At 43.4% G+C, this 9,649-nt stretch overlaps 1 long non-coding RNA gene across 2 annotated transcripts; it reads left to right on the top strand.

Moving 5' to 3' along the window:
- Positions 1–1,216: 1,216 nt before the first annotated feature.
- On the top strand, positions 1,217–8,488 carry LOC121110275. Of its 2 annotated transcripts, XR_006938698.1 has the most exons (3): positions 1,217–1,960; positions 2,373–2,414; positions 4,349–8,488. It is a non-coding gene; the product is annotated as an uncharacterized LOC121110275 (long non-coding RNA). The 2 variants fall into 2 exon arrangements; XR_005858220.2 differs by lacking the exon at positions 4,349–8,488 and having other exon boundaries at positions 1,217–1,478; positions 2,373–2,898.
- Positions 8,489–9,649: the final 1,161 nt, after the last annotated feature.

Below are 9,649 nucleotides of genomic sequence, written 5' to 3'. Positions count from 1 at the left end.
GCTAATTTAAAGTGTATTCATTGTATGTTTGCTTGGTTGTTTAAAAAACCACTTCATTACAATGTAATTTTTTAAACTATGTCACTTTCTGTTTTTCTCCGTGTTGTTAACTAGATACCAGGAAGCATAATGCCAGTGACATTTCATGTTAAGTGTATATTCCCTTTGGGTTCATTGACCATTATCATAGAGTCATAGAATAATTTGAACTGGGACTTGAAAGGCCATCCAGTCCAACTTCTCTGCGATGAACAGGGACACCTACAGCAGATCAGAGCGCTCAGAGCCCCATCCAGGCTGACCTTGGGTGTCTCCAGGGATGGGACATCCCTGCCACCTCTCTGGGCAATCTGTATCAATGCCTCACCAGCCTTACTGTAAAAAACATTTTCCTTGTATCGAATCTAAATCTCCCCTTTTTTAGTTTGAAGCTGTTTCCCCTTGTCCTGTCACAGGAGACCCTACTGAAGAGTCCGTCCCCTTTATTATTGCCCCCAAGTTCCTCAGATTAGTTAGCCCACAGGCTATAGTTTCAAGACTTGTAGGAAATGGGAGTGGGCCCAATAACTTATGTCACATCATGACATTAGTTTTCCAATTCTGAAACACTGATTGCACCAACTGTGGCGCAAAGTATTTGGGTTTCAAAGTCATCCTGATTTGGGTGCAGAGCATACCTTCGTATCGTCTGTGTGTCCAAGTGTGACACACATTTTTAACATGACGTTTAGCATGTGTTTGCATGCATCCACACATTTGGGCTTCAAAAATCACAAAGGTTTCTGTATGAAATCATCCGGAGACATGCAGTGTTGTCTTTATGCAGTTGGAGGCAGAGAAGTCTTGCTGGTAGACAAATTGCTTTTGTTCTTAAACTATGCAAACAGTAGAGGCACGTATACCTGGGAACTGCTATACCATACACAGTAATTAGCAAGTATACAAAACAACAAGCTCATCAAACGTGAGCTTACAACCTATGGACAGATGTATGTTGTGGGTGGAGACAAAGGCAGCTAATTATTAGTAATTATTCCTGCTGCAACCATGCCTAGGAACAACCTTTGGTCTTGTTTCAGGGCCATGTTGTCTTGGCACTTGTAAACAGAAAAGAAACAAGTCAAAGACTAAATATAACTGGGTGGCTAAAAGTAGATCAGGAAAGCAGGGAAGCAAGTGGTGTTTATTACTCAGCTATGACAGCACCTGCAGGCTTGTGTTTGAAAAGAGTATGGAGAGCATCTGCACCTCCAACAGCACCTGGAGCAACTGCAAGCAAGCAGGCTTAGCTGTGAAGGAAGGGAGCAGGCACGACACAACAGTGACACTGCTTGGCAGCAAGGAACAGAGAGGAGCTGAACCAGGACCCTCCGAATGACAGCTGTGCTGACAAGCAGTCCTTGGAAGTGTGCGAGGAAATGATACGTGCCTGGCAGTCTTGCTGCTGCTCCTCCACTGCTGTGCCCTCTGTGCTGAAGGTGACACACACAGACCTTTCTTTCCACCCATTCTCAATTTTTTCTCCTCTTTCTCTCATTTTTTCCTTTCCAATGTGTTTGTATTTCTGTCTTGGCTTGAATACTCTAACAGGGGGCTGTGAATTTGAAAAAATTACCACTGGAAATCAATGAAATTCCTTTTTATTTTACTTCCCTGGAGCAATCGTTAGCTCATTAGTTTTCCCCCCAAATCAGGTGGGCCAGGCTTAATGCACCTGCTCTTAGGCAGAATGGTGTAGTTAACCCAAGCTGCTTGCTTCCTAAGGAAAGACAGTTGTGAGCAGTTAAATGAGTCATAAGGCAGACTCAAGGCAATAGCTCTGCTTCCTTTGTTAAAGTACTGGTGCTTTCAGTTGCTGTAGCCTGTGGCTCAGCAGAGAAAGTAACTGCAGGATGATAGTACTGAGCAGGTAGGGGATCTCTGAGGAATGGAGCGCAGACTGAACTGCTGCAAAAATTAGGTTAGTTCCCACACCATTTAGAAACCATTATCTCAGTGTTCAGGGCATAATTTATTGACCGCTTGCTAGTGCATTACAGATTCAGTTGTTTTATTGTTGTGTTTGAGTTGTTTGTTTTTTGTGTTTTTTTTTTTCTCCTCCCCCTGCTGCTTTGCAGTTCTTTGCATTTGTGGAAAAACACTGCAGAACTTGCAAGCAAAAAACACATAGCAATTTTTACTCGTTTTCATGGGTAAGTGAATCTGTCATCTGCGGTGATGGATTAAACTTCTCTCCCGTCCTTTTCTAATTAAATAAAATGCTGAACCTTGGTTAGAAACAGAGTAGGAAGTGGTGAGATTAATAGTTTCTGAACTTTAGGGAAAACGAATAAGACAATCAACTTCTGCTAACGTTATCTGTCTCTTTTCAGATCATAATGAAATCCTAAGCAGGCAGAGAACCTCCTAAAAACGTGAGTTACGCCATTACAAAAGCTTCTCAGAATTGTGCAAGTTCATAGGAGATCATAAACTCATTAAGGTTGAAAAAGACCACTAAGATCCTCTGGTCCATCCAGCAGCCAATCCCCACAAACCCATGTCCCACAGTACCACACCTACCGGGTTCTTGAACGCCTCCGGAGATGGTGACTCCACAACCTCCCTGGGCAGCCCATGCTAGTGCCTCACAGCTCTTTCTAAGAAGAGTTATTTCCTAATATCCAACCTGAAATCCTGTCTGGGAAGCGGTGCTGTGTAGGATCTTCTGGAAGCTGCGCACTTACAATTTTTCTTTTCCTAGTTCTGTGCCCTGCGTCTCTTTTGAAAGCAAATACTGGCTCTGACTTCATATACAAATCAAATATGCTTTATGATTTGATAACACACCTCAGAAGCACAGTACTCTGTTACTCCCTACTATAATAAAAACAAAGTGCAAAATTCTAAGGGTAAAAATGAAGAGAATCACCTTCATTCATTCATACATAGTTCTTTGTTAAGCATTGCTTCAATTAACTATTTTGATGCAGAATTTTGCTGTGTCTTGCTCTGGTTTGCTTTTGGCAGAGTTGCAGTATAAAGGTGTGATGACAGCATGTGTTAAATATCACATGGAATGTTGGGTTGAAATCCTAATTCGGATAAGATGATGCTGCCTATAACTCAGCTGACTGTAGCTGAGGAGCTCAGCCTGCCATTCTGCTTGACCTATTGCTGTCGCTGATGCCAGACTTTTCCAGCAGGCTGCTGGTGTGTAAGCATGTGTCAGCATAGATGCCTGGAATGCTCTTTTATGCCAACCTAGAGGGATGTTGTTCCTCCAGCCAAGAGGAGGACAGGGCAGAGGCTGCTCACCTGATACTCCCTACTGTAAGCAATGGCTGCAAGGATGTTGGGGAAAGAGCCCATCTGGTTCCAGCTGCCTTCCTGACCAGACTGCTTGGCTCGTTACCGGTCATGAGGAGGGAAGCTATATTTCCCTCCCAAGAACAAGAGAGGAACAGCAGATCAGTTGTTACCCATTTGTAGGTCTCCAGGGAGAGTGCAGCTCCAGGTTTCCTCTACCTCAAATTACGAGGTAGCCTCTGATTCCCGAGAGCCAAGGAATAGCTCAGATTACGTGTGGTAAAGGAGAACTTGTAGAAGAAGTTATTTTTGAAGGAGCAATGAAAGTTAGTATTTTCATTGGCTGCTTGTGGTATTGCTACTGTGTTTGAAGCAGCTGGAACATGCTGTGTGCTTTCTCATCAGTCTTAGGGCATCTCACGCTGTTTTAATGTAGAGATGTCCAGGCAATGTTATTTTTTTTAAGTTGCCCAGCTCTCTAAAGCCATTAAAAGGGCAAATGATTATCATGGAATCGTAAAACAGCTTTGGTTGGAAGGGACCTTAAAGATCATCTAGTTCCAACACCCAGATTACCTTGGAAACAGCTCCCAGTGAATGCTTTTCTTCTCCTCTACAAGCTGAACGTGCTCAGCTGAAATGGAAAAAAGCAGGAAGCTGTCCGAGCAATGACTGCACAAAGAAGTTATGGTTAGTTTTTTTTCTGATGCTCTTACAATAGGGAAAATGGGCAGTAGATGGACTGGTTCTGTATCTGGTTCTGCTACAAACTTCCATCTGCTACTGGGCTTGACTGCTGAAGCTTCAGTTTTCTTTGAGAAGTGTGTCAGGGAGGAGCAAGGTGATTCATCCCATCAGGCGTTGGAAATAATTTCATTTATAACTTGAGTATAGTGCTATGTGGATGTCAGGTAACGCTGCAGAGTACATTATTTCTTTGTTTCATATTTTACTATGATTTATCCACATAAAAAAGAGTATTTCCTTCATGTGAAAGAGAACAGAATCAAAATAGTAGAGCGATACTGTTCCTGCTTTGTTCCCTGTATGTGTCCTTCAGCAGCATCCATTGTCCCTGAGGCCCTGAGCTCTGACAGGTGGTGGATTGCCTTTCTGCTGGTGTTCAGATGCCTGCAGTGCAGGAACCAGGTGAGTCACTGTGTGGAAATAGATGGTTTGGGAACAGTAGTTCCTCACCCTCACCTCTCGTCTGTATGCGTGGAAGGATGTGTAGTCTGGGGAGAAATGGAAAGAAGAAAATAGAGTTCTCCCTCTCTTCTCTCCTCCTCTGATCTGAAATGAAGTTCAGTATTTCAGTCTGAATATAACTACAGTTACAAATGTTCAAATTTTCATGTTTTTCTCACTTTGCCTTTTTAAGATGTTAGGGCTAATTGTGTCTCTGTCTTAACTGTAACATCCAAAGCCATTGAGCAGTTTGTTAAAATCCACGGTGTTCATTCAGATGGGATACCCATTTTTATTCTCTTCCAGATGAAGTCATAGCTCAAATCTTTGAAGTGTTCCTTTTAGTAGACTTTAGAAAGTTTAAATTTTTGTCATTAAAAAGAAATTAAAAATAAATATTATAAAATTAAATATCCTAATATTTTGGAGGAAGAAACAGCCAAACTCATTTCCTGGCAAGAGCTGCGTTTGTAGATTTTCTAGGTCTTGTCGAGGGCTGCAAATCTGAATACATGAAGTCAAGAGGACTGTGCTGATTTGTGCTTCCTGAGAACGCAATTGCTGGGCGACTTTTGCCAGTGTCCTTCCGTGTGCAAGGATATGATGGTTTAAGGACATCTAAAATGCTATCCCCGTGCTAACCCTGTGCCAGGATTCTACATGCTTTCGGTGGTGCAGTTCTCTGAACATTCAGTTCCTGTTTCTGCCAGCCAGCTGATGATTGCCATAGCACTTCTGGTGTAAAATTTCAAAACAAATATGAGGTAGCCCTGGCCAGTTCCTTGTAGTGATCCAGGCAGCTCTGTCCTCGTCCAAACTGGTTGCTGAGGCACAACCAGTTGCTTTGAGGGCACAGCCTATCAACGTGATGAGCTCCTTCCTGCAGTCCTGCTATATACAGCTTCCTCTTCCTTTCTAGATTGGACGATTTGCGGTCTCTAAGCCAGAAATCCTCTACAGATCTGAATTTATCAAACAGAGCCAGTTACTACTCCTGGGTGTTAAGAGCCCTGCATAGCCATCTGGGAGGGGGGGGGGGGGTTGATCCATGAAAAGCTCTTGCAGAAAGAATCCTTATTATCAGCTTCCCCGTATGTCCACTTTCTAGCTTTGTGCTGGGCTGCGGACTTGCATAAAAAATTAAAGCTGAGTATTTCTAAGCTTGGCTGTATTCTTTTAATAGTAAAGAAGGCATTCTGCTCCAGCCTGGGGCTACCAGAGATGGAATACAGCCTGCTGATCCCAGCCTTGCAACTCTGGATGTTACGTACTTCAGACTGATTATGGTTTCAGTAGAAACCACACAGAGTGCAGGTAATTGGAAACAGCATCTGGCACAGGGGTCTTCCAGAGCTTTGCACTGGGCTTTGACTTTGTAAATAGAAAAGGGTTGTGGTTCTCTCAGTAAATTTCATAAAGGAAACAGAGATCTTATTGTTTCCTCTCTCCCCACATAGTTTGCCTTGTTTTTGTTTTGTTTTGGTGGTGTTGTTCTTTCTCTTTGATCTGAGAAAACTACAGGACAGCTCCTTTAATTAAGAGGCAGTAGGCAAAAGTTTGCCTGCAATTTGTCTACCAAGCAGTGTTTATGGTGACAAACAGAGCTAAGCCTAAAGGTTGTCTTTCTCTACATCTGTATTTGGAAAAACATGACACTTTCCTTATGACCTTTTTAAGGTTATAATATTCCTTGTTTAAGGCATATCTTTTTCTTCTTTTTATTTCTTTCTTTCCCTCAAGGGTATGTGCCTAGGCAGACTATATACAAAAGACACTTTTCTTTCTCTTGTATTCACTAGTATTTTTATGGGCATGGCACCAATGGTAATTACAGCATTATATGCAAGAGCCGTAGGCTTCCCTTCTATGTCTGTTGTTAGGTAACTGGGATTTCAGTCATTTCCTTAGACTGTATTTCTTCTCGCTCTTGCACAGTTCTTCCCCTTTCTGCCTCTACCCAACTCCTTTTACTGCTTATAAAGCACCAGATGTAAGCATAGTTGTAAACAACCACGTTTTCAGAAGAAATTATTTCTGGTGCTTTATTTTACAGTATTCACATGGCCAACTTCCCCGTTAAAGAAAGGATTGTTTGATTCACCATGCACAGTACGACTGGTCAAAATTATCTGTGGCTGAACTCCTCCTCACTCAGCATCTCCTAGGTGACGGTGACTGCACGTACTCCAACGTATTTTAAAATAAAATATCCCATGGTTACAATTACCAGTTGAATTATGAGGATAATGGCAGTGTTTGGTATCTCACATAAAGAACTCCAGGAGGCCACTTGGATTGTAAATACTGTGCTTGTTAATCCAAATCAAAAAAAACCCACATGGGACAGAATTTAAAGTGCTGTATGCAATATTTTCATTTCTCTTGTCTATCTGAACAGTACAAACATCAATGGAGCTGGTTTGGAGTTAAGAGAAAAGGGAAAAAACATTCAAAAATATCCCAGAATAAGAAAAAAATAGCATTTGGAGTCTTTTGATGGATCTTCCCAGGACTGCTGAAAAATCAGGATCTTCTAGAATTGTATTACTCATTACAGGAAGAACAGAAGTATTGCCTTACCGCTAGTAGTGGGCATATAAATCTGAGGCAAGCACTCATAAACGAAAAGGCAGCTGGGATGTGCATAAACGTGAGCCCGTGGGTTTGGTGACACGTAGCGAAGTGGTGCTTACAGTACAGGAGTACTGGGACAAGTGGGAGGAATAATGATCTCCTGCTGCTGCTGCTGAGACATAGCTGGAGCATGAGCATGGAGGAGGGATAAGAGATGTGTTCAGACAGAAGGCCTGCTCCTTCACCCAGCCCTCAGCTTCCTTTACCAGCTCTGCAAACTGGTACTCTGCTAACTAACTGCCATGTAAACAAAGCAGAGGCTTGCATGTGGCAGATGAGATGTTTGCAGTGCACTTCGGAGCTGTGCTTGGCTCCTGCCCAGGCGCCTCCTCTGGGTCACGTATCTGTGGTTGCTTATTGCACTTCCCTTAAATCATGCTCTACATCACTAGAACATGCACCATTTGTATTTTGTGGTTTCCAATCAGGATAAGGAGGAATGACAAAAACACTTGCAAAAACAATTGGTTCATTTTTAAACATTTTGAAGAGTACTCAGCACTTCTGATGCTGCACCTCAAGTACTGTACTCTGTTTTGGGCCCCTCACAGCAAGAAAGACACTGAGGCCCCGGAGTGTGTCCAGAGGTCCGGAGATGGACAATGAAGCTGGTGAGGAGTCTGGAGCACAAGTCTTATGAGGAACAGCTGAGGGAACTGGGATTATTTGGTCTGTGAGAGGCTCAGGAAAGACCTTATTGCTCTTTACAACTACCTGGAAGGAGGTGGTGCAGAGGTGGAAGTTGGCCACTTCTCCCGTGTAACTAGTTGTAGGACAAGAGGGAATGGCCTCAAGTTGCACTAGAGGAGAATGGACATTAGGGAAAAATAATTTCTCCAAAAGAGCAGTCAGGTGCTGGAATGGGCTGCCCAGGGAGATGGTGAAGTCTCTGTCCCTGGAGGCATTCAAGAAGCATGTAGGTGTTATACTGAGGGACATGGTTTAGTGGGAAGTATTGGTGGCAGGTGGACGGTTGGACTGGATGATCTTATATGTCTTTTCCAACCTTGGTGATTCTGTGATTCTAGGATTCCAGAGGAGGGCCACAAAAATGGTCCAAAGCATGGAACGCTTCCCTACAAGGACAGGCTGAGAGAGCTGGGGCTGTTCAGCCTGGAGAAGAGAAGGCTTTGGGGAGACCTGAGAGTGGCCTTTCGGTATCTAAAAGGTGGCTGTTAGAAAGAAGGGGACAGACTCTTCTGCAGGTTCTATTGTGATAGGACAAGGGGAAATGGTTTCAAACTAAATTAAGGGAGATTTAAACTGGATATAAGGAAGAAGTTTTTTTTATGATGACGAGTGAAAGTGGTTAGACACTAGAACAGGTTGCCTGGAGAGGTGGTGGAAGCCTCATCTCTGGGGGTGCTCAAGGTCAGGCTGGACGGGGCTCTGAGCAACATGGTCTTGCTGTAGGTGTCCCTGTTCATTGCAGGGGAGTTGGACTGGATCAACTTTAAGATTCCCTTCCAACTCAAATGATTCTATGACTCATGCTTCTCAGGGAGGGAAGGTGGAGGAGGAGCTGTGGTAGGTCTCTGAAGCATGGTGGCCTTCAGACAGACAGCAGCTGGCTGTAGGTGTCACCTGGTGCAGATGGAGTGAATTAAACTGGCAGAAGGTTGCTCTGCTTGCATTATCGATTCCAGTCAGGAAAAGTTCAGTGCTGTGATTAAGAAGATAACATTTTCTGCCAGGATAAGCTGCATTTCACTTAGGGAAGCTTCATGGTAGAGCTTAGTAGGAAAGTGGTCAAAACATTTAAGTAATCAGAAGGCTTGGATTTGTCAGTCCTTCAGACTGTTTTTAAAAGAACCTGAAGGAGTCACTGAGAATCTGTTAGCAATGCGTGCCCCTTTTCTCCTGGTATCTACTCTCCAAAATGGACTATAGCGTCATTTCCTTCACATCCCATCAGACATTTCATCATTCCATACCATATGTAGCAGTTGGTACAGAAACGACTGAAAAAGGCATCTGCAGAGCCCTTCAAACTGCTCGTTTATCAAGGGGTTGCAGTGATAAAAATTCACATTTCCCTGGGTAGAGAAAAGGGAAATTCTTTTTCCCTTGCTTGTATTAAAGCTCTGACACATTGACTCTGAAACAGAAGATTAGTCTCCCTCCCTGTATTTTGTGCAAAATGTTAACCAAAAAGTAGGTTCTGAGAGATCTGGGTAAAAGAGACCTTACGAATGTAGTTCTGAATGGCACATAGCAATAATGAGGAAGTGCACATCTGCCTGAGGATAGGAAAACCCTACAGAGGGATCTGGAATGGCTGAATTGATAAGCTGAGGCCAGTGGGATGAAGTACAACAAGAACAAGTGCTGGGTCCTGCACTTTGATCTCAACAATCCCAGGCAATGCTACAGGCTTGGGGCAGAATGACTGGAAAGCTGTGCAGAGGAAAAAGACCTGGGACTGCTGGTCAGTGCTTGACTGAACATGACCCAGCAGTGTGCCCAGGAGGCCAAGAAGGCCAGTGTCATCCTGGCTTGTATCAGAAATAGCGTTTAGCAGTATCAGCAAGAATAGGGA

Source organism: Gallus gallus, chromosome 3 (genome assembly GCF_016699485.2).
Source record: "Gallus gallus isolate bGalGal1 chromosome 3, bGalGal1.mat.broiler.GRCg7b, whole genome shotgun sequence".
In the NCBI taxonomy this organism is placed as follows: Eukaryota; Metazoa; Chordata; class Aves; order Galliformes; family Phasianidae; genus Gallus; species Gallus gallus.
The sequence above is the reverse complement of the archived record's forward strand: the minus strand, read 5'-3'. Positions and strand labels throughout refer to the sequence as shown.